Raw genomic sequence first — 25771 nt, 5'->3', positions numbered from 1 at the left:
TATTGTAAATAGAGTTCAGGAGATTGAAGAAGATTGTTTAGCCCCGTATCTAACGATGGCTAAAGTGAACGGGTTTGATCTGCCAGTTTTGAGAGATACCGGGTCATGCATTGATGTAATTTGCAAGAAATATTTCACTCCTTCGATGCTGACGGGCGAGACTGTTTGGGTAAAACACCCGTTTGATGAGGCCCCAATTTGTTTACCCTTAGCAAAAGTTACAATAGAAGGAACTTTTGGCCAAGTAACAACAAAAGCAGCGGTCATTCGAAATGAATTGGAACATTATCTGTTAGGAAACAGAACCGCCGAAAAATTAGCAGTAGATCAACACGATAAACTTTTCTTTCAGGTGAAAACAGGAATTCGAGCTCCGAGTCAATCAAAGTATGAAATGGGGAAAATTTGTCCACTGGAGTCTGAACGCGGCGAACTCGAACCCTCAAGCGAAGTTTCTCCCCTCATTATAGAAAGGGGTAAAGTCAAAGTGTGTTGTTTCAAACACAAAGGATAGAGAAAACAAATTTCTTTCTGCCTGAAACGAAAGTGAATGAACTATCACTGCCTACAATAAAATATTCTTTTATAGCGGACCTACAAAAGAAAAGTGACGTTGTAAAGCCATCTTGTGACTTAGTCGCGTTAAACGATCACAGTAATTCTTTGGGAAAGGTGTACAAGTTAAGAATTACCTTTTCGGTTCGGCACGAACAAGAAACTGTAGATAAGCTAAATGACGTTTCGTACCAACCAGACTCGGGAGGTTTGCGAATGCCTTGAAATTCCGTAGGAGAATTGCCCAAGACACCTAGTAGTGTAAATTTACCAAGGAAAGTAGAAGAATCCCCAGTTTATTATTTATCTATACTAGTGCCTGATACTGAACGGTCAAAGGGGATTAAATATAGCTACTTTATGAATGATGTAAATCCAACTTGTAATGAAGTGGTTTTTTCTGATGTTAAAGCCAAATTAAATGTACATGCTTATTTTGAGGTCAAATGTAGTAGTTCTCATCCAGGTGTTGGGTTACCATTGAGAGTTTATCACAAACGGAAAATTAAAAATTAAAAATCTGCAAGGTTTCCCTTTTCAGCCTGGCTAGATATATAATTAATATTAAACTTAGGAATGTATGTTCCATTTTTCAGAAAATTATACGTTCTTTATTTGTATGTGTATAATTAAGTTTATCTCTCAGTATTATGTTGATTATATGTTTGTTTTTTTTACTGGCCTCAATATAGTTCTTGTTATATTATCCTTGGTACTTAGCCCAGTGTTGTTGTAAAATGTATTAATGCTAATAACTGCTAATTATGTTTCTCTTCGCAGATAACAAAACGAGTGAAATCTTTGTGTAAGAGTTCTTCATGTGATTTTGAGGTGACAGGACACATCTTTTACGTTCTAAACCACGCCAGTGGTTTATGTAGAACAATAGTTTTTTATGCTGTAACTACAGTAAAAAGGACGCTTTTTTGCGTCCAATCTGCGTTAGCGGATATTGTATGTTTTAGAGCTGTAATGATCAGTTTATTTTTATGTTTTAATCAAGAAATCTATTTTAATTTATCAAATAAATAATTTAAAAGACAACCTGTCTTTCTTTCACCCGACACGGGTGTACTGACGTTACAATGCTGCCAAAAACAATTGCGGCAACCCTAACGCAAAAAAGGAAGTATAATAGTAAATAACTATTTAAGATTGATGTTTTAATTTAGATGAAATGTTAATTTCGTATAATTCTTTTTTATTATTATTATAATTTATATAAAAAAGGATAAACATGACCGAATGGAAGCATACGAGTAAATAACTATTTCAGATCGTTTTTATAATTTATATAAAAATTGCTAAACATAACTGAATGGATGCCTGCATCGCTATTTTGCTACCGAGTTATCGCTAAAGCATAATTTCATCTCGTTTGTTGTTCAAACATAATTTTTCTATAATGAATGATGATTTTTCTATGAAAAAATTCTCGGTAAAGTGCAGAATCGCCCACTTATTTGTTTGCCGCTTTTTACAAGGGTAAAAACAATTGGATTTTTTTTCAATTTTCTTTTACTTTTTAAGTGAAAATAGGTCAATGTGTACATAGATAAAGTCAAGGGTGTGCGCAGTGCCATTTTTGTGCAACTCTGGGATTTTTTTTTAAAGTAGTGAAAATAAGTCGATGTGTACATGGATACCGAGTATGTGCAACTCTTAAAAACGCGTCAAGCAGTGGGAGATTCTGCAATTTACTCAAAATTCTATTGCAGACTTTTCGTCACGGGCAATTCCAAAATTGTTAAATCCATATGATATCAAAAAAGATTTTAAAAATTAAACTAGTATTTCAATGGCGTCTTAAGAAATATAGAACTAACTTACGCAATCTGAAATCAGCGCATACGCTAGATTTGGCGCGCTTTTAAATAGGCGCGTTTTCTAGATTTGGCGCTTTTGCGCATACATTTTCGCTGCAATTTTTTTACGGTCCTCAAAACAGAATAGTACCCTACGCTAAAATCATAGTTGAGGCTTGGTTAATGTTAATATTGTGTGCAGCTTAAGAATTTTAATTTACCTTGCACGAGAATAGAGAAATTGCCATTTCTCAATTGTTCTGGCATAAATTTGGTATTACGTATTATTAAACACATCAAAAATAAGCTTCTGCGAGACATTTATTGCTTTTAGTTCACGTATTTGGTGTCCTAGCAAGGTTGAAAATACTACGTTTGGGGAAATATTTATTGCAAACCTCCTGCGCAAGCCATCTATTGAAATAAATGCGTAACTGTGAATTGAAAATTAGGTCTCTTCCTCATTAAATAAATGCACGTATCTAAGTGGCATTAATTATAGTGAGCTAATATCATAACATTCCCCCTCCTACCATTTGGCTCTACTTTTGAACTGCTAATTTTAAAGATAAAATTTTAGATTCTATAGCTTTAATTTCCAAATTAGTAGTTCTTGTAACTACTTGAAATTATTTCATGTGTTAAATAGATATGTAGGTACTAAAGTCCGAATACAATGTCTTCTTAATCTTGTGATTTTTATAGCATTTCTAAGCATCTTAACTGCTTAAATCTTTAATGGTAAGTTCTCCGAAATCCAAAATTTTCAGATTGGAATTTCTTGAATTTTTATTAAAAATTTTAAATTATTAATCCAAAGGGGCACTTTGCCCTGAAGGACTGTTAATTTCGATTTGGAATTTTGCGATGAAAACTTTAAACCGCGAATCACTTTTCAAATTGTTGCCACCAAATATTATCGCCTTGTATTATATTTAAAGAAATTACATAATGAAGAATCTGCATGAATGTATGCATGTTTCTCGCATTGTGAAAAAATAACGGTACATAGAGCCATCGAAGTTTGAATGACGTAATCCTCCTACGAATTTGGGCATGTGGAAGACCAAATTTGAAATTTAGAATTTGTTTTATGATCGATTTCATATTTTGTAAAACTTTAACGAATTTCTGAGTAACAAACTCAACGATTTAAAAGCGAGCAATGGCGATACTGCGAAAAAAATTATCTCTAACGCGCGAGAGTCTGTATCGGAAATTCTAAAAATATGCTCATTTTAAATTTATTTTGCGATATTGCTGTTGAACTGAATTTTATGGTTTGAGTACGTAGAACATGATACTTAATAAATAAAAGTAACGTACAAAAACGCAGCTTTGGACGTAATTTAAAATCTGAAACCTCTCAGATTTTTCTTTTTTGAGTTATTATTTTATTACAATTTTTTAATGTTTAGCTCATCATTATGTTTGAAGATATTTCTAACATCATACACAATCTATAAACGTGAATTAATGGTTTCCTATCTTTCAAATATGTAAGGCTATTAGATGTTTTTACAGAGCAGGAAACCTGAAAAATAGATTATGCCTTCACCAGGATTCGAACCCCAGTCTTCGACTGATAGTCGGACGTCCCTCTAATTACATCATAAATGCACTCAATAAGAAAGACTGAAGTACCTTATATTTTCCTCCACTTAAAGTGCAGTTGGGGAAGAAAAAAAGAGACCGATATTGCGAAATCTAAGCGGTGATAAATTATCGTTCGCCATATTTTAGTCGGCTGCTACTGTAGAGAAACTAGATTTCATTTTTCCGAAGCGAGAAACTACAGAAAGTCAACTTGACCATGAAAGAAAACTATGGAAAAGGCGGAAACTCTTTATAAATGTGTCATATTTCACTTTATCTTAAACGAAGTGTCTGAAACTATTGGTTGAAAGATATATTTTATTCCCTTGAAATTAGATTACAATAAAAAATGGAATAAATATACGTACGTATATGCATTAAAAAATTAATAACTATTTACAAACATTAGCAACTAGATTACCATAGTTAAAAGAGAAGCCTGGCACTGCCTTTTGCCTAATACGGGCAGAAGTTTCAAATTCGGTAACTTTTATTGCTGGCGATCCAACAAAACAGTTACTGGAAGTTTTTCTTACCTACCATGTGTGAAAATTATTCTAGCTGCTATTAGAATGTGGTGTGCCCACCAGCGGCCGAGTGGTAAAGTCGCTAAACACTGGTAGTTCGGTCCGAGGTTTGAATCCCGCGAACGGGCTGGCTGCATGGGCGTTTTCGTGGTTTTCCCCATGTGTAACGTGTATACGAGCCAGTTTCCCTTAGAAAGTCCTCCACGAAGGCATCCCTCCCTTTAGGCAGATAGCCCTCGAGGCTTTGCTATAATCACACACACACACATAGGATGTGGTGTTCGCCTCATTTGGCGGCTAGGCTCCGGCAGCAACCGTGATCGTACATTGTGACTACTTTAACCCACGCTCGAAGCTTGATCGCGGCACCAAATGTTGTTGTTGTTGTCTTGTCCATATTACATGGAACAATGGGTGCCAGGTACATCAAATGTTACGTTCAGTAAATTGATTTTGCTAATTTTGAATATAATAATTAAAATTTCTGTTAATCCTTATCAATGGGTTCCGCATCAAATTAAAGGCCATTGATAGAGACTAATATAAAGTTTAATTATTATATTCAAAAAATTAAAATGCAGGTTTTCAACATAACAAAGTGCAGATTGCAATTTATTTGAAAAACTGAGGAACCATTTTGTATGACAGTGAAGTTATTGGAAATATGCGATGTACAAAATAGCTACAAATGGCTTTTTCTCATTTAGAATTACATAATGTCACAAACAGGTCACTGTTAAATCAGTATCAATAGAAATTGAATATATATAAATAGAATTGAATATATATATGTATATAGAATATAGATATAATGTGAAATTGAATATATCTAACTTTATTTCATGATGGATGCAATTTTGAAAGTTTCAGAGAATTTTAAAACCTCATCAAAAAGTTTTTTATTGGTGATCGAAGTTCGATATTTAGCAATATCTTTTCCATATTCTGTTGAAAATTAGTTACTAATTATTTTATTATTATGCATTTCTTCATGAGTACATGACGAAGCAGATTGAAAAAAGTTGAGAGTTTAAATTTGAAAGATTTTCCTTGTAAGTCTGTGCTGATACCTATTGTCAGAGAAATCATTTTACAATCTTTCATAATAAAATTATCTGTAATGAATTTTGATTAAATCCATTGATAATAAAATATCAGTTGGAGCTCTAAAATTAATCCTTATCTGTCTATTATAAAAAACTTCATTCTTATATTATTATTATAGTGCAATATAATTTGGAATACAAGATTCCTCTGTCACCGATGTGAATTTCTTAAACCTGGAATTATGTTCTTGACCACAAACTTGAGCCCCCGTGCTATTCTCGGATGAATGTAATTGGAATAAGAACCAATTAAGAAAAGCATCCAATTAATTTTAAAAGAATAAGATTATTCTTGTTTAGCTTTTCGTTTAAAGCATGGTATAAGTACTTCTTCAAATAAGCTAATTAGACATAATTCAGAAACCTAGTCATACGCAGAAAGATATCGATTTACGGAGGTGTCAGATGTGTTTAACGTAAAATTTCCTGCATGTAATGATATATTTGTGCGCGTTACCTTATTTCGTTAAGGAAACTATTATCTTAATGATAAAAAATTTTGATTATGTAAAACGTAATTCTTATCGTCGATCAATTATCGAAGTCAAATAATTATGCTGCTTCCTTTTAAAATAAACCCCAAATGCTAGAGTTCATGAAACATAATCTGAAATCTACATGAGCATAATCGAAGGTGTCCAGACTATTTGGGATCATTGACCACCTAAAAAAAATATGGATAAGAAGGTTTAAACTACAGATTAAAAGGGATTTATGTAACGTAACAAATTTTTTCCTTTCTTTGTTTTCGGTTTATCGTAATTTTAATTCAAGAAAGGTATTTAAAAAGTAAAGAAAATGGTTTTACTTAGATACAACAAGTTGTGAAATACGCATTTCGTTTAGCAGAAAGAAAATAAATTATTTTTGTTTGTTAAACATAAAATTTCAGTTTTCAGCTCATGAAATGAGTTTTCGTTTACGCAGATACTAAATTAAACCGGTAATCTTTTGTTTATGTTCTTACTGTACACAAATCAAACGAAGAACTTTTACTTCGCTTATGTAAAGTTCTGTTGATTTTATAATTTATCAACATGGTTAATTTATATTTAAAGTCAATGAAAGGTAATGTCTTAATTTTTAGTTGAATAAAAAAAGTCATGCATTTGCACATGCATGGAAATAAGTGATTAGAAATAAAATCACACAGCTGTTGAGAATGACCGAAATAAAATAAAAATTTTAAATAGAAATATAAGTGAATTGAATTTAATCATTTTTAACAAATATGAGATTTCTATGAGATTACTTCAAACTGCTTCTTAAAATTTTTTTAATACCCAATACAGTTCTTGTACAAGAGCCTTACAGTTTACATTTGATCACATATGATCAAGAATATTCTGATGGCCAGGAAAATTATTTTTAACATTTCATATCATTTAACCCAAGCAGTCGAATTAAATGTTTTTGTATATATCTTATTTTACACTTCTTAATGCATACAAGTAAAAAACGGAGAAAGAATATCACTACTGCTAAATCTAGGAAAATTATTTCTGCTCTAAAAAGTTCCTTGTTACCTTCAAATGGAAACTTCGCTAACACAAATGTCTTTAAAATATCAGTTCCATTGAGAATCAAATTCAAACAGATTTAAGAAACGAAAAATAAACAGCTTCACGGAGTGCTCAGTAAATTATTGGCGTACAAAATTCAAGGCATTTATCTCAATGCTATTCTCCCCGCGATTGAATTTAAATCTTCTTTCAAAAAATCTAAACTGGATGTGATGTAAAATTTTAACGATTTTCCGACTAGCTGTACCTTATCGCTTTTGTTCACTATACTTTTCGGTTAATCTATACATATAATAAAAGAAAGATTCTGTCTGTGTGTCTTTCGTTCGCGCTGCGCGTAAGCTAATAGACCCACGGCTACGAAATTTGATACATAGGTGCATCTAGACAAGAGCCAGTGCACCTAGAAGCGAGTTTTTTGAAATTTGAATTAGAATTATTTTAATGTTTTGTGACGAAATCGCGTCATTTTGAGACATAATGGGCTATAGGAAGGCGATATTTTACTCTACACACTCCATTTCCACATCGTCAAGAAACATAGGCATTTAACTATTTTACGAACTTAAAATAAATTTCGTGTTTCAATAAATCGATTGAATACGAATTTATTTAACAAAGTGAGCTTAACACCTTTTCAACGGGATTTTTTTAAAAAAGTTTATTTTTAAAAATATACAGTTTATTTTTCTTTGATTTTTGGACACATTAAACTTTCATCCTTGTGACTGCTTTTACAAAGTGAATTTTGGAAAAATGATAATATTTTGTATTTTAAAATTTTTTTTAAAATGAAGCATCCGAGTAAGTACACTTCTTACATCTCACATCTTTAAAAATGTGATTTTGGCAACAATTTTCCTTTCTTATTGTTGTTGATAGATTTTTGATGAAATCGCATCATTTTGAATAGTTTCATTCTATTAGAAATATGGGTTTGGCAACAATTTTTCATCGTATTTCTTATGTCACTGTTTTTAAGAGATTGGCATATTTCATTGTCATTTTATATATATATAATACATTTTTATTGATTTTTTTTGATAGAGTTGTTCTGCAGAATAAAATTCTGCGCGGGATGTTTTGTTTTTTGAGTTGCTTTCATGTTATTTTTTGTTTATTTCATTTGTAAGATATTGAAAAGTTTTTAATAATTTTTTTTCTTCAACTTAAAGTTGGTTAATTTTTTTATTAGGATATAATTAATATTTGTATTAAGGGATATAGCTTATTTCATTGTAATTTTTTTCTCTTGAAAATATAAGATAAAATATCATTAATTATACTTTGCTTTTCAGAATGTTTTGTTTTTTGTATTCTTTTATGTTATTTATTGCTCATTTCACTGTCTTTAAGATAATGAAAAGTTTTGAGTGATTTTTTTAGGAACAAAGTCCTTAACCTCCCTTATACCATTTGAGTTATTAAGATTTTGCAAAGGGAAGTTGGTTAATTTATTTATTAGGATAATTAATATTTGTTTTAAGGGATATTACTTATTTCATTGTAATTTTGTTATACGTAATAACTTTTTTTTTTATGAAGTTCTTCTGCAGAGTAAAATTCTACGCAGTTTTTGGTTTGGTTTGGTTTGGTTTGGTTTATTAGATTACGGGAAAGCACTCGAGGCTATCGGCTTTAATGGAGGGATGCCTTCGTGGAGGACTTTTTAAGGAAAATTGGCTCGTATACTTGTTACATATGGGGAAAAACACGAAAACACCATGCAGCCAGCCCGTTCGCGGCATTCGGACCTCGGACCGAACTACCAGTGTTCAGCGACGTTACCGCTCGGCCCCTGGTGGGCCTACGCAGTTTTTGAATTCAACGTTTGGTGTTCCCTTCAGCCATTTTTCCGGTACATTTAAAAGCAAGACGAAGGTTGGCAGCGAAGCTGCTAGTTTTCGATAAAATTTCCGAAGTAAATCTTATTATTTCTTTATTTTCTCGTTCATCTCACCATTCCTTAATTCAGCGGTCGGAAATCTTTTTTTTTTTTTACTATGAAGGCATATTTCAAAAATACGGGAGTTCAATGGACATGGTAGGCACGATCGGCACCAATAATAATAAAAATAAATGCAAAAAAATAAACTACTAATATATATATACTTATATCAAAATAGAGTTAACTTATGTGAATTATAATAGCTGCTATGATCTTGCCACTGAAAAACATTTACGAAAATTTTGCTGTAGCAGGATGTTCATAAATGTTGCTAGCCAACCACGAAAACTGGAAACTGTTATTGCTGTGTAATGAAATAAGTTACTGACGCACAATAATTAAAAAGAAATGAAACTATTTTCCTTGTACCACCACTGCAAAGCAACATTGTTCGTATCTTTACGTTATATTTTAATATGAAATGAAGAATGTGTACTCTGCTTACAATTCGGAATACAAATTCATGAAATGAAAAGTGTAGATACGAAGAGGCAACGGATGTAAAGTGTAGCATGTCGTGGTTGGACAAAGCCATGTGAGGATTATGTGGTCAGAAAATGTTCACCGTAGATGGAATCAGATGTTTCTGGCACTCGAAAATTGAATCATCTAGTAATGTAGAGTTTATCTACATATAGTTACGATTCAGGTTTTTGTCAAAAATTTAATTGCAGCATGATTGCTGCAATTATTAAACTCTGAAGATAAAATAGTTTAATTTAATTACGGAAAAGCACACTGCGGTTATCTGCCTAAGGGATGGGATGCCTTCGTGAAGGACATTCTAAAGAAAACTGGCTCGTACACACGTTACACAAGGGGAAAACCCCGGAGACGCTCATGCAGCCAACCAGTTCACCTGGAATCGAACCTCTTTCGGAACAATCAGTTTTTCAGCGACTTAACCGCTAGGCCTCTGGTGGGCCGAAGATCAAACAACAATTTTACTAAAATTATTGATTACAGTTTTAATTGTTTGCTGTCCAAATATCTAAAATTTAGAATTTAGATATTCGAAAGGCGGACACTTAAAAATGGCTTCGCGGGCAACTTGGTGCAAGCGGGCACAAAGCATTGCTAAGCTCCGACCTTAATTATTTCCTGTTTTCCTGATATTTTGCAGATTCTATGATTGGCAATTCAGTAACCATTAAAAACTTCTTTTTGGCTATTTATGCTTTTTTGCGGCCTCATCGCCTGTTATTCGGATACGTCCTTTAACCTAACTGAGCCCTATACTTGTCTATTAAGAGTACCGGTGAAATACAATTCATGGCTTGAAAATACCTTAGCTATCCATGAAAATACTAAACTTTGCATAGATATTCTAAAAGATTCATATTTGTATCCAACCATTCAATGGACCTTGACGGAGACTGAAAAGTTTTGGCATTGTCATTTAATCTATACGATTCACTTATTATCACTTTGCGTCTGTCTCGGTATGCACTATGCGTGGCTTCAATTTTAGGTATAGGTTTTTTTTTTTTTTTTTTTTTTTTTTTTTTTTTTTTTTTGAGTTATCTGTAACGCCTCAAACTCCTAGACTACAGGAAGATCTTTATGGCGTTTTTGAGAAATTGTCTATGAAGGATGAATTTTATTTTTCTGAAGCTTTGGTTCCATTAGCCAAAATCTTTATTATTTATGTTAACAAATATTCATATATTTTAGTCTCTAATTTATGTTTTAGGTAAATTGGAAGAATTCCATCATCGAAAATGTATTGTTTCTTAAAACTGTTTCATCTCCGAGTTCAGTCCAGACCTTCTTCATATATAGAAGAAGTAGTTGGTCTGGGAAGACATTAACGAAACTTCTTTTTTAACATATGTAAAGGACTAAAATGTACTCAAAACATTCTTCTATAAGGTATTTGCACAACACTAAAATTTAGTTTATTATTAATATTCTGTGGGCTATTTAAGGATTGTTAAACAATAATATTTTTTCCTATTAATCAATAATTAAATTATGTCATATAGTGTAATTCTTTTATTTATACCCTGAATTATTTTTTTAGTGTTCACATCAGATGGTATAAGTAAGTTTATATATAGAAGATATATAGATAAGTAGCAAGTTTATACATATAAACTCAATTCAGTGAGTTAAAAGAAGATATTTTCCTTTTTCAATCATAAAGCAAACAAGAAAACGTAATATATCTCTCAAATCCGCAAAAACACCGGACACAAAATAAAACAGGCCCACCAGCGGCCGAGCGGTAAAGTCGCTGAACACTGGTAGTTCGGTCCGAGGTTCGAATCCCGCGAACGGGCTGGCTGCATGGGTGTTTTCGTGGTTTTCCCCATGTGTAACGTGTATACGAGCCAGTTTCCCTTAGAAAGTCCTCCACGGAAACCATCCCTCCTCTTAGGCAGATAGCCTTAGTGTGCTTTGCCATAATTAAATACACCAACACACCAAAATAAAACATTTCGTGAAAAGTTCAGCTTCGTAGAAAGTTGTGAAGATCTTTCATTCATAGCCAAGGATATGCTATGAGTGAAAGCTATACTAGCGAAGTATGGAAAAAAAGAAAAGTGCACTGGTAGTGTGTAACTAGAAAAATGATTAAGTAATAAAATTTCACTTACAGGGAACATCCTAAATTTTGCCTTTCAGATTTTGACCTAGAAGGCATAATTATGACCTTTACCTCAGGGAAGATTCATTTTGAGCTACCCCACTTAACGGCACTTGAGAATCAGAATACAGTGATTATTTCGTAAATATGTATTAAAACAAATATGGAACTCAGGAAACTCAACGCTAAATAAATAGTACTATTCTGGATTTAAACAGCTCTGCACTTTTTATTAAATTTCATTGCGGAAACCAAATGTGATACTTATATTTCATTAATTCATCAACAAGAAATCGTTGACTTATAAAATATTATAGCATTACTTAACTGTTGTCTATTCATTTTTGATCGTAAACAGTTTTTAAGTGAAAATGTAATTGATAATAGCTATTTGAATTTCCAATTAAGTGGAGTATAGGAAAATCATTTTTTACTTCCCTTTTTCTAGTATGTCGTGATCAACTCGGTTTCTCGTATAACAGCTCAAGAATTAATCATCAGTTATATACTATATTATTATTAATTACCACACAAGCAACTATTTGTTAAAACCTGTCTTTGTGGTCATCTCAAGCTGTTTTTATATTTTTTAGAGAAAAATGTTAAATAGATATGAAGGAAATAGAACAAGAAAGTGATATCTCAGTTGGTTCTGTAGAAAGGAACAGATTCTTTTGTAACCTTCATAAATTTTAGATTTCTAATTTATGCGAAAGTTGCTGAAAATATTTTAATACCCATTCGAACTAATTTTTACTGTTTCTCTGAGGTTATAAGGTATTTCTTCCACCTTCCTAGCGTGCCTTCGTTGTGTAGTGGTTCTGCACGCTGGGTCGGTATTCCAGAGGTCCGTGGTTCGATTCCCGCCGAAAGAGTTGCTAGTTTCTCTTCTTGCCTGCTTCCAAAAATATACCTAATGTCTCTACAAGGTGGTTTTGGAAAGTTGTCTATTTTTTTGTTGGACCAAAAAAATCTTTTTTATATTGACTTGTGAAAGGAAATTTCTTTTGAAAATGGATAAAGAACAAAATGAATTATCTTGTTTAAATATAAGTAATCTTATTTATTCATAGTTTTAAGAAACAATTTAATGGAATTCTCTTTGGTAATAATAATAAATAAATTTATCTATTGTGCAACAGAGTTTGATGTGTCACATTTTCGTATAACTGTTTCCTGTGACATTTTTTATAATATAGTGGTGGACTCCTGCACAGCCTTTCCATTTAAAAACTATTTTATAAAAAAAACTTAATTATAATTGTAATGCTGCAAGATAAAGTATCAGTAATGCTGCAAGATAAATTATAAGTTCTCCTAACAGTTAAGAATGGGTTAAATGCAATCTTTCTTTTTGTTCACGTTACATGTATCGGCTCTGACCAAAAGGATATGATATATTATAAAGCACAAACAGGCTGTTTAATGCAATCAAATTTTCACACGATTTGTGTGAAGAGCTTCTTGACATTGGTGGTTGTGCACTCGCAAATTCAACTGTTTGAAGTTATCTTGAAGCCCCGTATCAATTTCTATGCAATCCAAACTGCAAATTTTTGTGCAATCCAAGTGAAAATCTTCTATAGTTAGAGGATTTTATCCAGGTGTTTTAAAACAAGTGATTTGATTTTTCAATAGTTATGCATCATAGAAGGCAGGTCATCCGATTTTTAAAACTTCGGTATGAAGAAGTATAGGCCTTTGTAATTTTTCTCCTCAGCTGTATGGTGATTTAATCAACTTTTGTTTGATTTGTGCAAATCTCATTTTAGGGTGATAACTCGCAGGCATTTTGATGTAATTTACAGGCAGTTAGGTTAGCGTACTATTATGAAAAATTAAGTTACAATGACCATATCTTAAACCATCACACGAATTCGAGTGATAGTCCTCATGAAATAGTATCATGTACATGAATAGTACCGAGTGATAGTACCATGAAACTAGAATTCCAGTGGCATCGTATAGCTCAAACGAGAGGTGTGAAGCTATAGCAGTTCTATGTCCCAGCGCTGAAAGTGCCAATTAACGATACTCATTAGCCGTTGTGGATCTTCAATGTTCTTATCCAGGTATTTTCGGTATGGATCTAGCGTCCTAAAACTGTTCCCACAAGTTGCGGTCATCACTGGGCGTTACATTCAGCTCTGTAGCCACCTGCGCTTGTGACTGGCCTGCCCCCAATTTACTGACGATTCTGTATCTCATTTCATCATTAATACGTTCATGTTTACTCTCTTTACCTGATACCTTATAAAATTTACTCAAGTCTTTCGAGGAACACGGCGAATGTCGGCGTACACAAATCGCCAAAAATCCCCCGTGCGCTTATATTCCCTCCCGAATCACAGCTTCACAGACACGTTTAAGTATTAAACTCTGAATATTTGCATAATTCTTCGGTGGCATAATTAATACCTTTGGTTAAATATTTTACGTAAAAATAGACATAATTTGCAAATTCTCTCAATTTTGTACACGAGTGAACCTTATCAATACCGATGGAGATTCGTAACATCGTTAAGTTAACATTGTAAGAAAATACTAATGTCGATCAGAATTGATAAAATGTTATTAAAGAACACGAATATAAATACATATTGATAACAATGTTAACAATATTAACATAGATAAGTGTTAATAATGTATTACCAGTGAATATGAATACCAACTAATGTTAAAAACATAATCATCATTCAGAACATGAAAATCTATCAGTAAAACACTATTGATAACATAAACAACAATCAGTGTAGATAACATGTTATAAATTCTTACAGATAACTTTGTTTCTATATACACAGCTACCACGCAACGCTCCTTTCGTCTTTCCTCTTTCAGCTAGTTTGCGTATTTCGTATCGTAACAATGGTTGTAATAGTAATTTCAAAATATTAAAACTATGATGTAAACAATTAAGTTAAGAAAATCTGACGATAAAAGCGATTAGAGAAATAATAATGAGTCTTGCCAACTGCTGTAAAACCGAATTTTATGTCTCAGGATTAGGCAGAAGTAATATATAATAACAGCAACCGAAGATTGTTTGCAAAATGTGAAAACTTACAGCATAGTCCAAATTAAAAGCATCATATATTATCCAGGAGGGACCACTAAGCTTCACATGACAGCTGAAATATTTAAGAAAACTTTATTACAATGAATTCCTTGGAATGGATTTCAAATTACCTGAAAAGACGAAAGTAACTTGAGGAATTTAAAATTAAAGCACTGAAATAACAAACAAAATTACACGTGAGTCCTAGACATACCTGTCTCAATTTTAGCATATGTTATTTGCTGTTGCATAAGGAAACTGATATTGTTGAAGAAATTTCGAAATATCGTGAAATAATGGAAAAAATTATTTTAAATATACAAAAATATATGGAGCTGCGATTATCTGACATAAGAGAAATGGCAGAAGTGTGTCATATACATAAGTGTGTCAAAGAAATGTAAAACAAAATCAGATGTGTTTGATACAAATGCAATTTGAAAGGAAATTTATAAGTCGCAATCCTTTGTAAAAAGCATATGGTGCAAGAAATGTGAGTTAAGAAAGAATACGCAAAATTGAAGGAAGCTAAGAACCTCGTTGAGGTAGCATAGAGAATTACTTTATTGACTGAGAGATAATGACTCGATCAGCTGGAAAGTGATTTCCTTACAGAAACACTAAATTAATACGGAGGCCCTAAAATGTTTACTTAAAACCCCTCAAACTTCTATATGAGCAAGAATCCATTTTACCTATTCAAAAAACCAGTTAATAAAATGATCATATTCGCTTTCCCTAAGCATCTGCAAAATAGTTACAAAACACCCAAATAATAAGAACAATAAAAGAAAGGAAACTTGCATTAATTAATATATGCATGAGACCACATTGATGCGTATATATGATTATTATATTTACATAAGTAAAGCAAAGTTATGTTAAAAATGAGTGATATTTCTATTCATTTTTTTAATACTAAGATGCGTCAGCATTTCAACAATACTTAAGTAAATCAGTAATTTTCTTAGGTGTTGTTCAAAGTAAATCAATTCGCCCCTAGAAGTTTCTGTTTTTCATAAAGGTTCACCTCCTGTTCTTATTTATCTAGTGCTAGTCTAATACAGCCACAGTTTCATTTATGCCATTACTACCCTTAAAATTCAATTCATTGCAATCATGATCTCTTGCTTATTATTTGCATCTGATAAGGCAGATCTCTGTCAGCTTTCTTACAATAACAAATTACTTTTGATAATGGCTGCATATGAGACTGAAAAATACCTTTTAGTAACAAAATTTCTTCCAAATTATTCTACCCGTGTCTTCCCAAACAATTTCACTATTACACCGATTACTTCAAGGTTGGCACATTAATATTTTACATTTTAGCTAAGAAAAATATCAGACTTTTCAATTTTAAATCAAGCTTTCTAAGCTTATGAGGCGACGTTAGGCATTTAGGCGCAAGAGTATAGATAGTCGGAGCTAGTAGTACGGTGCTTGCCGTCGTACACAGACGCTTGGTTGAGCAGGTTTCTTCGACCAAACGGGTCACTGTCGAACATTTTCTTGCATCTTCTTCTTCTTCTTCTTGTTCTTGATTGTATTCCATTTGTTCTTCTGTGTGACAGCGTTAAATATGCTGCTTTTAAATACATTTTTTTTAAACATAAAAGAAAAAAAATAGTTTATAAGGTATTTCTCCCACCATCTTAGCATGTCTTCGTGGTATAGTGGTCAGCACGCTAGGCGCGTATTCTAGAGGTCCGTGGTTCGAGTCCCGGCGAGGGCATTGCTCATTTTTTATGTCTCCTGATTAAAACAACATAATGTCTCTACAAGTTTTAATTAATAATCTGAGTAAAAGTGACCGATACCATCAGATGTTGTATACCCCGTGTTTGGGAAGCCAAAAGTTTTTAATGAAAGTGTGCTATAGATCTGTGCGGATGTAATAAAATGTTATAATTTTTCATTACGTTCGCTTTTCTCAGTTCAATTTTGTCAATAGAATTAATCAGTAAGACCTGTTAATAAAATTTAAACAAGACTCCGTTTGGCAATTGGGTGTTCACTCAAGAAAGAACACACAATGCCGTATGGGAAAAATGTGTTCTCTTTGTTTTCAGGTTAAAATTACGTAAAACGTTATTTTAAATAATTGTCTTACTTTAGTAAAGTGTTACTTTAAATAACACTTTATTATGTCCGCATAACTCAGTAGCATGTTTTCATGAAAAGATTTGGGCTCCCGAAACTAAGAGTATAAAACATCAAGTCATGGGGAACGCATTTACGCAGATTACAAAATAAAGTTAACTGGAACTGGCTTTCACCATAAAAGGTATTATTAAAAGCAGGATAGGAATAAGCATATGGAATAGAACTTTATCATACGTTGTAGGGTTTATATTTATTTTAACTAACATTTATTTTAAGTTTAAACTATCTTTCCTGACAAGCATTACTTTCCCCTGGAATTGCCAATGCCAGAGTATGTAAATTTTAGTAGAACGAGCAAGGATTCAAATTGTCAGCGGAAGTATCTGAGTTAAATAGAAGGGAAACGAGTTCGAAAGTGTGCTTTCTTGCTTTACGAGCGTGGAGGTAGCTAGTTAGAAATTGAAGAACCACGCGTTTCGGCCTGTGTGCTTGCCTCGGCAGATTGTTAATCTTTCAACGTAACATTCAGAAGTTTGCTGAATTATCAGCGGTATTTTAGAACGCGGTGAGATTAGTTACGTTTAGACAGCCTCGTAGTTAGTCACTTGTTATTATTCTTTTTTTGAGTTTGTAGAGTTGCGCGCCTCCAACTTGCACGCAACCAAGAGGTGACTGGAAAAATGACAGAGTCTTGCTAAGGGTTTAAGCCCCTTTTTATTCAACTTAAGAAGTTACAATTGCGTGCTCTTGACGCTCACAAACTACGCCGGCTCGGCGGTAAAATAAAAATAAGAACCTGAAAAGAAAATAATAACAAGACTCTAACTACGAGGCTCTCTAAAAGTAACTAACCTCACCGCGTTTTACAATACCGCTGCTAATTCAGCAAACTTTGAATATCACGTTGAACGATTAACAATTCTCCAAGGCACGCACACAGGCCGAAACGCAGGGTTCTTCAATTTCTGGCTAACTACCTCCGCGCTCGTGAAGTACGAACAGCACACCTCGAACTCGTTTCCTTTCTATTTAACTCAGAATACTTCCGCTGATAATTTGAATCCTTGCGCGTTCTACTAAAATTTACATACTCTGGTATTGGCAATTCCAGGGGAAAGTAAGGCTTGACAGGAAAGATAGTTTAAACTTAAAATAAATGTTAGTTAAAATAAATATAAACCCTACAAGTTTCTTATTTTTATTTTACCGCCGGGTCGGCATAGTTTGTGAGCGTCAAGAGCACGCATTTGTAATTTCTAAAGTTTGAATAAAAAGGGATTTAAACCCTTCTCAAGACTTTTTCTACTTTCCAGTTCTTAGCAGTCACCACTATTGTTCCTTGCAGGTTGGAAGCGCGCAACATTACATTGGCGCCCGAACACTTGTCGAACTGAAATGGCCGAAAATTGGATGGAAGTTGCTGGACAACAACAAGAAATAGCAAGCCAATTGGAAGGATTTGGATACCTGGTCCAGACGATGAGAGCGTCAATGAAGCCAAACGTCAATTTAAACGGAAAAAATTCGGTGGCGATATTTCTAGAAGGCCTCGACAATCAGTTCCAGCTCTACCCTATGCCTGAAAGACAAAATTTGCCATCGCCACATCTGCACTAAGAGGACAGGCCGCGCTATGGTGGAAGAATATAGGCAAATTTTAATTGGGGGAATTCGGAGGCCAGACATATACATTTGAAAATTTCAAAAAATCGTTATTAAAGGCCTTCCCCATAATGAAAGATCGAGCAAGGCTAGAAGCCGAACTATATAGTTTTTATCAACGGGATATAGAAGAGTTGACGGACTTTATTCTGCGAAAAATTAAGCTGACGGATATGCTGTATGGGAAGAAACCCGACGCGGAGATTATTGAAATAATCTTACCAAGATTGCTACCTGCGGTTCAAGATTACTTTGAAATTAGAAACCCAAGCACATTGCAGGAGCTCTTCGAATTGGCGGTCAAGTTCCAAAATCGCAGAATAGCGGAAAAAGATAGAGGGGCATCGTATTCTCAAAGTATCCGAAGGCAATCTTCAAATGACCAAACCAGAAACGCATATCGCTCTTATGGGGGAAAGAGCTATCAAGCTAACTCATCGAACCTCGAAGGTCAAGGCCCAAAAAGGAAATTTGAAAACAAACGTCCGCGTACCCAGAAGGAAGAAAAGAAAGGAAAGCTTTAAACGAGTAGAGGGGCCTGTGAAAGCGAGGGTCCAGACCCCGGAAGTTTTGAAAAAACCCTCAAGAAGACACTTAAATATGGTCATCGTAAAGAACTCACAGTTACCAATTATAAAAGTCTTGGTTGGCGATGTACCAGTAGAAGCCCTTATCGATACAGGAGCAGAAGGTAATTTTATGAGTGATATTTTTTTTAAGAAGAACCTTAATAGGTTACGAATATTTAAAAATAAAAACACAGAAATCATAGCAGCACAAGGACAAACTTGTCAATGTATCGGAAAACTATCTTTAAAGATACAGGTTCAAAATAAAAGCCTTAAAGTATTAATTTTTGTAGTAAAAAATTTGCAAAGTCCACTTATTTTAGGTATGGAATTTTTAAAAGCCGCGAAGGCCAAACTGAATTTCCAGGAAAGTTCTATCGTGCTGGAGATGGATCAGAGGGTGGTGGAACCAGTGGAACAACCGCAAGTTGACCTTAGCCATTTGAATGACCATGAAAGTCAAGACATCCAGCAAGTGGTGAGTACTTTCTCAAACTTGTTTTCAGAACGGCCTATTAGCTGTCAAATAGTTACGCATGAGATACAGTTAACTGACGACGAACCCTGTAGGACTAAACCTTACCGCTATGATAAACAAAAAGAGCAAATCATAGAAGAACATATTCAGGAAATGTTAAAGAAAAAAATAATAACGCCCATAAATAGTGAGTACGCGAGTCCAGTCGTACTATGTAGGAAAAAGAACGAGTTTCCTCCTTCGGATAAAAGGGCTTGGAGGTTTGCTATCGATTAGAGAAAACTTAATAGTATTACTAAATTCCCAGTTTACCCTTTGCCGGTTATGGAGGAAATTATTAGAAAGATTAAATCTACAAGATACATGACTACTTTGGACTTAACGTCTGGCTACTATCAAATAGCTATGAGACCCGAAGACATACATAAAACCGCGTTTATAACAAAATCGGGCACTTATGCATTTTTACGCATGCCCTTTGGGTTGTGTGGGGCCCCGTCAACGTTCCAGAGAGCTATGGACATTGTTCTAAAGCCTGTTCTAGGAAAATCGACTTTAATCTATCTAGATGATATAATTATAACGACTAGTACGTTGGAACAACATATTAAAGATTTAGAAGAAGTTTTTAAATTATTAAAAGAGGCCGGTCTTACAATTAACGCCTCAAAATATAAGTTCGCAACTAAAGAACTTAAATATCTCGGTTATAAAATTTCGCAAAAGGGTATAGAAAATCAAGATTCAAAAATAAAAGCAATCAAGAATTTCCCACCTCCCAACCCCGCCAAGAAACTTTCTTCTTTCCTTGGGTTATGTTCTTATTATCGGTCATTGATAAAAGATTTTGCTAATATTGTTGAACCCTTGTTTGTAATTAAAAGAAAGAAAAGTAAATTCACGTGGACCGCGGAAGCAAATACCGCATTTGAAAGATTAAAAGAAGCGCTCATCAATGCCCCTGTTTTGAAATTCCCGGAGGGGGACGAAAACCTGGAAATTGCAGCAGATGCGTCGGACTATGCTGTGGGTGAGGTTCTTATGCAAAATGGCCATTCTTTGGCATTTTTTACTAAAACGTTGAATCATACACAAAGGAATTATACAGCTACAGAGAGAGAAACATTAGCCGTATTAATGGCTGTACACAAATTTCGAGTTTATTTCGGCAAAGCGCCAGTAACAGTCTTTTCGGATCATGCGGTTGTTGGTAGACTTTACTCGGGAAAAAACCTAACGTCCAGGTTTTTAAGATGGGCTTTAAAATTCCAAGAATATAATCTAATAATCAAATATAAACCGGGGAAAGAAAACAATGTAGCTGACGCACTTTCTCGTATAAACTGGACGATGAAGGCAATGAACTTAAATGCGCTGTGCTGACTTCAAACATTTTAGATTCTAGAGATACAATGATTGCTGAATTGAAAGCTGATCCTGAATTTGGAAGTATCTATGCATATTTGAAAGTCCCCGAAAGCTTTGAGCACACAGATATCGATGCGATAAGAAATAGAGCAGAAAACTATGAAATAATAGATAATTTATTATTTTATACGAAAACAACAAACGAAAATCTCGAGTACAAACCAGTCAACCCAGCCTCGCTTCGATTAAGCATTTTGAAGGAATTACACGACGCGAAAACAGCGGGTCATTTAGGGGTCAGAAAGACTTTAAAAAGGGTACGCGAGGCGGTATATTTCCCGCAATTATACAAAATAGTAACTGCGTATGTCAGGTCCTGCAATCAATGTCAGTTAATAAATTATATTAATTACAGCCCGGCCGGGTACTTAAATAGCATTCGCGCTACATTTCCGAATGAAATTTTAGGCATAGATCTTCTTGGCTCTTTTCCCCAGAGTGAGTTAAATATAAATCGTTTTCTTTTAGTAATTGTAGATCATTTTTCAAAATGGACAGAAATTGTTCCACTTAAACGCGCGTCAGCCAAAACAGTCGCAGATGCATTCTTACACAGATACATTTTAAAATACGGTGCACCGACAAAAGTCATTAGTGATAACGGTAAACAATTCGTTAGCCAAATATTTGAAAATATTTGCACTGGACTTGGCATACGCCATATCAAAATGGTTCCGTATAGACCACTGGCAAACATAGCAGAAAGAGTTAATAAAAACATTGTAAAAATAATTCAAAGTTATGTTAGCACACATCACAAGCGCTGGGATGGCTATATAAATGAGTTAGCTTATGGTTTAAGAACGGCAAATCACGATACTACGGGGAAAACTCCAGCAGAATTATTTTTAGGACGAAAGTTAATTACGCCATTAGATAAATTATTGTTTGTGGAACAAAGAGAGCAAGAATTTAAACAACAGGATGTGCAAAAACTTATTGACCAGGCGATTAAAAGCTCGGATACGGCAAGAAATAGACAAAAGTTATATTATGATAGAAAACACCGTGAAACAGATTTTAAAGTTGGGGATAAAATGTTGAAGCGGAAATTTTCTTTATCAAGTGCCCCAGACAATTTTACTGCAAAGTTAGCTCCAAAATTTGAAGGCCCCTATGTAATTCAGGAAATCAAGGGAGTCGTATTGTACCTTAAGAACGAGAGAGGGGAAATCTGTAAAGCAAGTCCCGACGAGTTGAAAAAATATTATAATCAAAATGATTTTGAAATCCTTGAAAGTTTCTTGCAGGACTCAAGCGTAAAAGAAGTAGAAGGTCCAGAAGTAACGACACCCGTTCCACCACCCAAGAAGCAGAGAACTGAAGAGAAACCTAGCCCTTCTACAAGTCATGCGACGGTACCGAAAAGAAGAAATGAAAACGGTCAGACTCAAGCATTTAAGAAATACAAGAAAGCAACGCCGCCGCGTAAAGTATCTTTGGTAAAGAGGAAAAGACCAATTACAACGTATCGCAGTAGAAATTCTACATCGAGGAGAACGCTTCCAGGGCCAGGGAGTCAGGTGCAAACAAGGTCGTCGTTCCCGAGAACGAAAAGACAGCAGGAGGAACGAAAAAACTACTACCAACAGAAGAAATTCAAGCATGATTCCAGACCGGAGGACGCCAAGACCAGCCGTCCATGGGCAAAACGGAAAAGACAGCAACCCGAAGACTACCACTCCAAGAGGCCAGCATGCAGAGGGCGAAAAAGAAAAAGCAACGTGGACGACACTCAAAGGACCCTAAGGAGACGACTGACGTCGATGAAACCTATAACGTGGGAGCAGTTCTGCCAGAAGAGGATGTCGGAGTTCCAATCATCGAAAACTCAAAGATAAGTTAAAATCTTCTATAAAATTTTTTTCTTTTGTTCCGAAATGTTATGCGTAAATACGAAGTTCTATGTTTTGACGGAAGTCAATGTGTCTCGGTTGAGACTTAGTTTTGTTTTACTTTATTTAGCTAAGGCAAAAGTATTATTTTCTTTAAGTACAAAATCTAAGAACAAGCAGTTTCTGTTGGTCGAAAGACTAATTCTGTTATGTTAAAGCCAAAATTTGGCCGAAGATATAAATAACTTCGTATTCTTGTATTAATAAGAACTTTAGTTTCAGTACCGCCAGCTTGGCGAAGAATGAGTAAAGTAAAAATTTATTTTTCTCTTATTCATTTTATGGTAAATTGTAAAAATCATATGTATTAGAATTTTGTAAATATACGTAAATACTTGAAAGTTATGTAAAGGTAGAATTTAGTCTAGAAGCATAAAATTTTAGATGCTAAAAGTAAATGCTCAAAACAATTTTAATCTAATTTAATTTAAATTTGCTCAAAACAAATTTAAGTATTAAACTGTAAATAAAATCATGCTTTAGAGCGAAAGCCTGGATGTCTAAAGATGAATGAGGGGGAATTTAGAATGAATGTGTTTTGTAGGGTTCTCCACCTACACTTGAATTTTAAGAATGTTAAAGTAGCTCATCGAGTTGTAGAATGTCGAGTAAGGTGTGTCTATTTGGTCGTTGAATTCTAACAAATCATTGTGATTAGGGGATGTGTTGCAATACTAAAACACGAATATTCCCGTTTGTTACCACACATGGTGGAGAGCCAGGGTAAAGTTAAATTCATGTTTGAATACTTGAATGAATGTGAATTAAGCAGTAACTAAGGAAAATAAATCGTTCAAAAACAAAAACTTATTCAGTGTCAAGAAAGTGTAAATTATAATGTATTTAGAAAGATACTGATACTTATTCCTTCCAGATCCTGGAAGGAAGAGAACAGATTGATTGCTGAAGTGCAGGAAAGGTTCCTGTAAGAAGAGAGAATTAAATAAGTATCTACAGAAATTTATTCTACCTTTTGTGACATAGCAGATTTTTTTTTTATGTAAACGAGGCTCTTAAAATTTAGTTCAGAATTGTGGAAACTTTTCAACAGGTCGTTTCTAGGACCTGCTTCCAAGTTTACGAAATTCTGGTAGCGGCAAATTTAGGGTTTATATTTATTTTAACTAACATTTATTTTAAGTTTAAACTATCTTTCCTGTCAAGCCTTACTTTCCCCTGGAATTGCAAATACCAGAGTATGTAAATTTTAGTAGAACGCGCAAGGATTCAAATTGTCAGCGGAAGTATCTGAGTTAAATAGAAGGGAAACGAGTTCGAAAGTGTGCTTTCTTGCTTTACGAGCGTGGAGGTGGCTAGTTAGAAACTGAAGAACCACGCGTTTCGGCCTGTGTGCTTGCCTCGGCAGATTGTTAATCTTTCAACGTAATATTCAGAAGTTTGCTGAATTATCAGCGGTATTTTAGAACGCGGTGAGGTTAGTTACGTTTAGAGAGCCTTAGTCACTTGTTATTATTCTTTTTTGAGTTTCTTATTTTTATTTTACCGCCGGGTCGGCGTAGTTTGTGAGCGTTAAGAGCACGCATTTGTAATTTCTAAAGTTGAATAAAAAGTGATTTAAACCCTTCTCAAGACTTTGTCTACTTTCCAGTTCTTAGCAGTCACCACTATTGGTCCTTGCAGGTTGGAAGCGCGCAACATTACAACGTTATCTAAATAGCGCCACGCGATGCTACTGATCCACTTTCTTTTCGCCATCGACGGAACAGCTAGCCCACTAGGTTAGATTCTCTGATATTGATCCACTATTAACTCTTCACAGAGACTTCGGGGCCACAGTTCCAAAAAAAATTGACATAGTTATTACACTACGATTCGTTTCGTAACAGTTATTGCTCTTTGATACTTTGGCTCTGTCCCAAAAGAAAACTGACAATTTTATTAATATTTTGGCTCAGTCTGTGAGTGTTTAAAAATATCTTCGAGATTTGAGATAGTTCAATTGTTAAAAGCAGAATATTAACGCTCTCGCGTAGAACAATAAATGGAATGCAATAAGAACAAGCTCTCTGGCGATTGGTTTGCTGGAAGCTTGTTACGGTGCTGTAGAAGATAGAGAGCTTGACGACTCAGACGGCTTATGTAGCTTCATAAGCTTCTAAACTTTCATTTAAAATTGAAAGTTTGAGTAGTTGAGATCTAAATTAATAATATGCCAATTTTGATGTAATTAATGCCCAAAACGAAATTTAAGGAAGATTTGGGCAACCAAAGATCAAAGGTAATCTGAGGTCAATTTTGCAAGTTAAATATGTTTTCTAAAAAAAAAAAAAAAAAAAACTTTTCTACGCAGAAACGATTTAAATTTCAAAGATTCCACTGTACAGCGTATTTTGATTATTTTCTGCAATCATTTGATTTCCTGCTTCAGCAAATGAGTCTTTCTCTGGTCTTGTATTCTATAAACGTTTGCCATTACATATCAGCATAAGGCTAATCTGCTAGCAACAAATCAATCAAAATAATTAGTAAAATTGCTTTAAGACTGAATGCAATCCATGCTGTGTTGGTTAAGGAGAAAATGTAATAATCAACAAAAACACCATACTTCTGCTTATAGTCCCCAATAGTGTTAAAATGAAAAATGTCTCTCGGTTTCATTGTTTCATTTTATATACAGGGTATGTTAAGTTTAACGTGATACTTGAATCAACATCAGTCCTCTTATTTCATTACTAAAAAAGATATATTAATTCAAATCAACTGATATTTTTTTCAAATCAAGGAATTTAAAAAAATTCCAGACCACCTGGATGCGCCTCGCATTTTTAAACATGAGCAGGGAAATTCAAATAAGGTTCTAATTTGCTTCAGTTCATGAATTTAAATCAGTTCATAGAGTTTTATTTTGTCTGCGTATAGGTTTGAAATAGAAAGAAATCTTTGAAACAGTGGGAAAATATTAGA

At 34.1% G+C, this 25771-nt stretch overlaps 1 protein-coding gene across 2 annotated transcripts in view; it reads right to left on the bottom strand.

Moving 5' to 3' along the window:
* Positions 1–25771, bottom strand: part of LOC146998503 (uncharacterized) — a 173269-nt gene that overhangs the window by 91693 nt on the left and 55805 nt on the right. Inside the window, exon 2 of one of the 2 annotated variants that reach the window (XM_085810831.1) lies at positions 14718–14781. The exons of the other annotated variant lie outside the window; for it this stretch is intronic. The gene's annotated coding sequence lies outside the window, so the exon portion shown is untranslated. The remainder of the gene's footprint in view (positions 1–14717; positions 14782–25771) is intronic. 2 annotated transcript variants of the gene reach the window in all.

This window comes from Stegodyphus dumicola, chromosome 2 (assembly GCF_044657685.1).
Source record: "Stegodyphus dumicola isolate Sdum_Otavi_A_Nest chromosome 2, ASM4465768v1".
Lineage (NCBI taxonomy): Eukaryota > Metazoa > Arthropoda > Arachnida > Araneae > Eresidae > Stegodyphus > Stegodyphus dumicola.
This window is presented reverse-complemented; position numbering and strand designations above follow the sequence as displayed.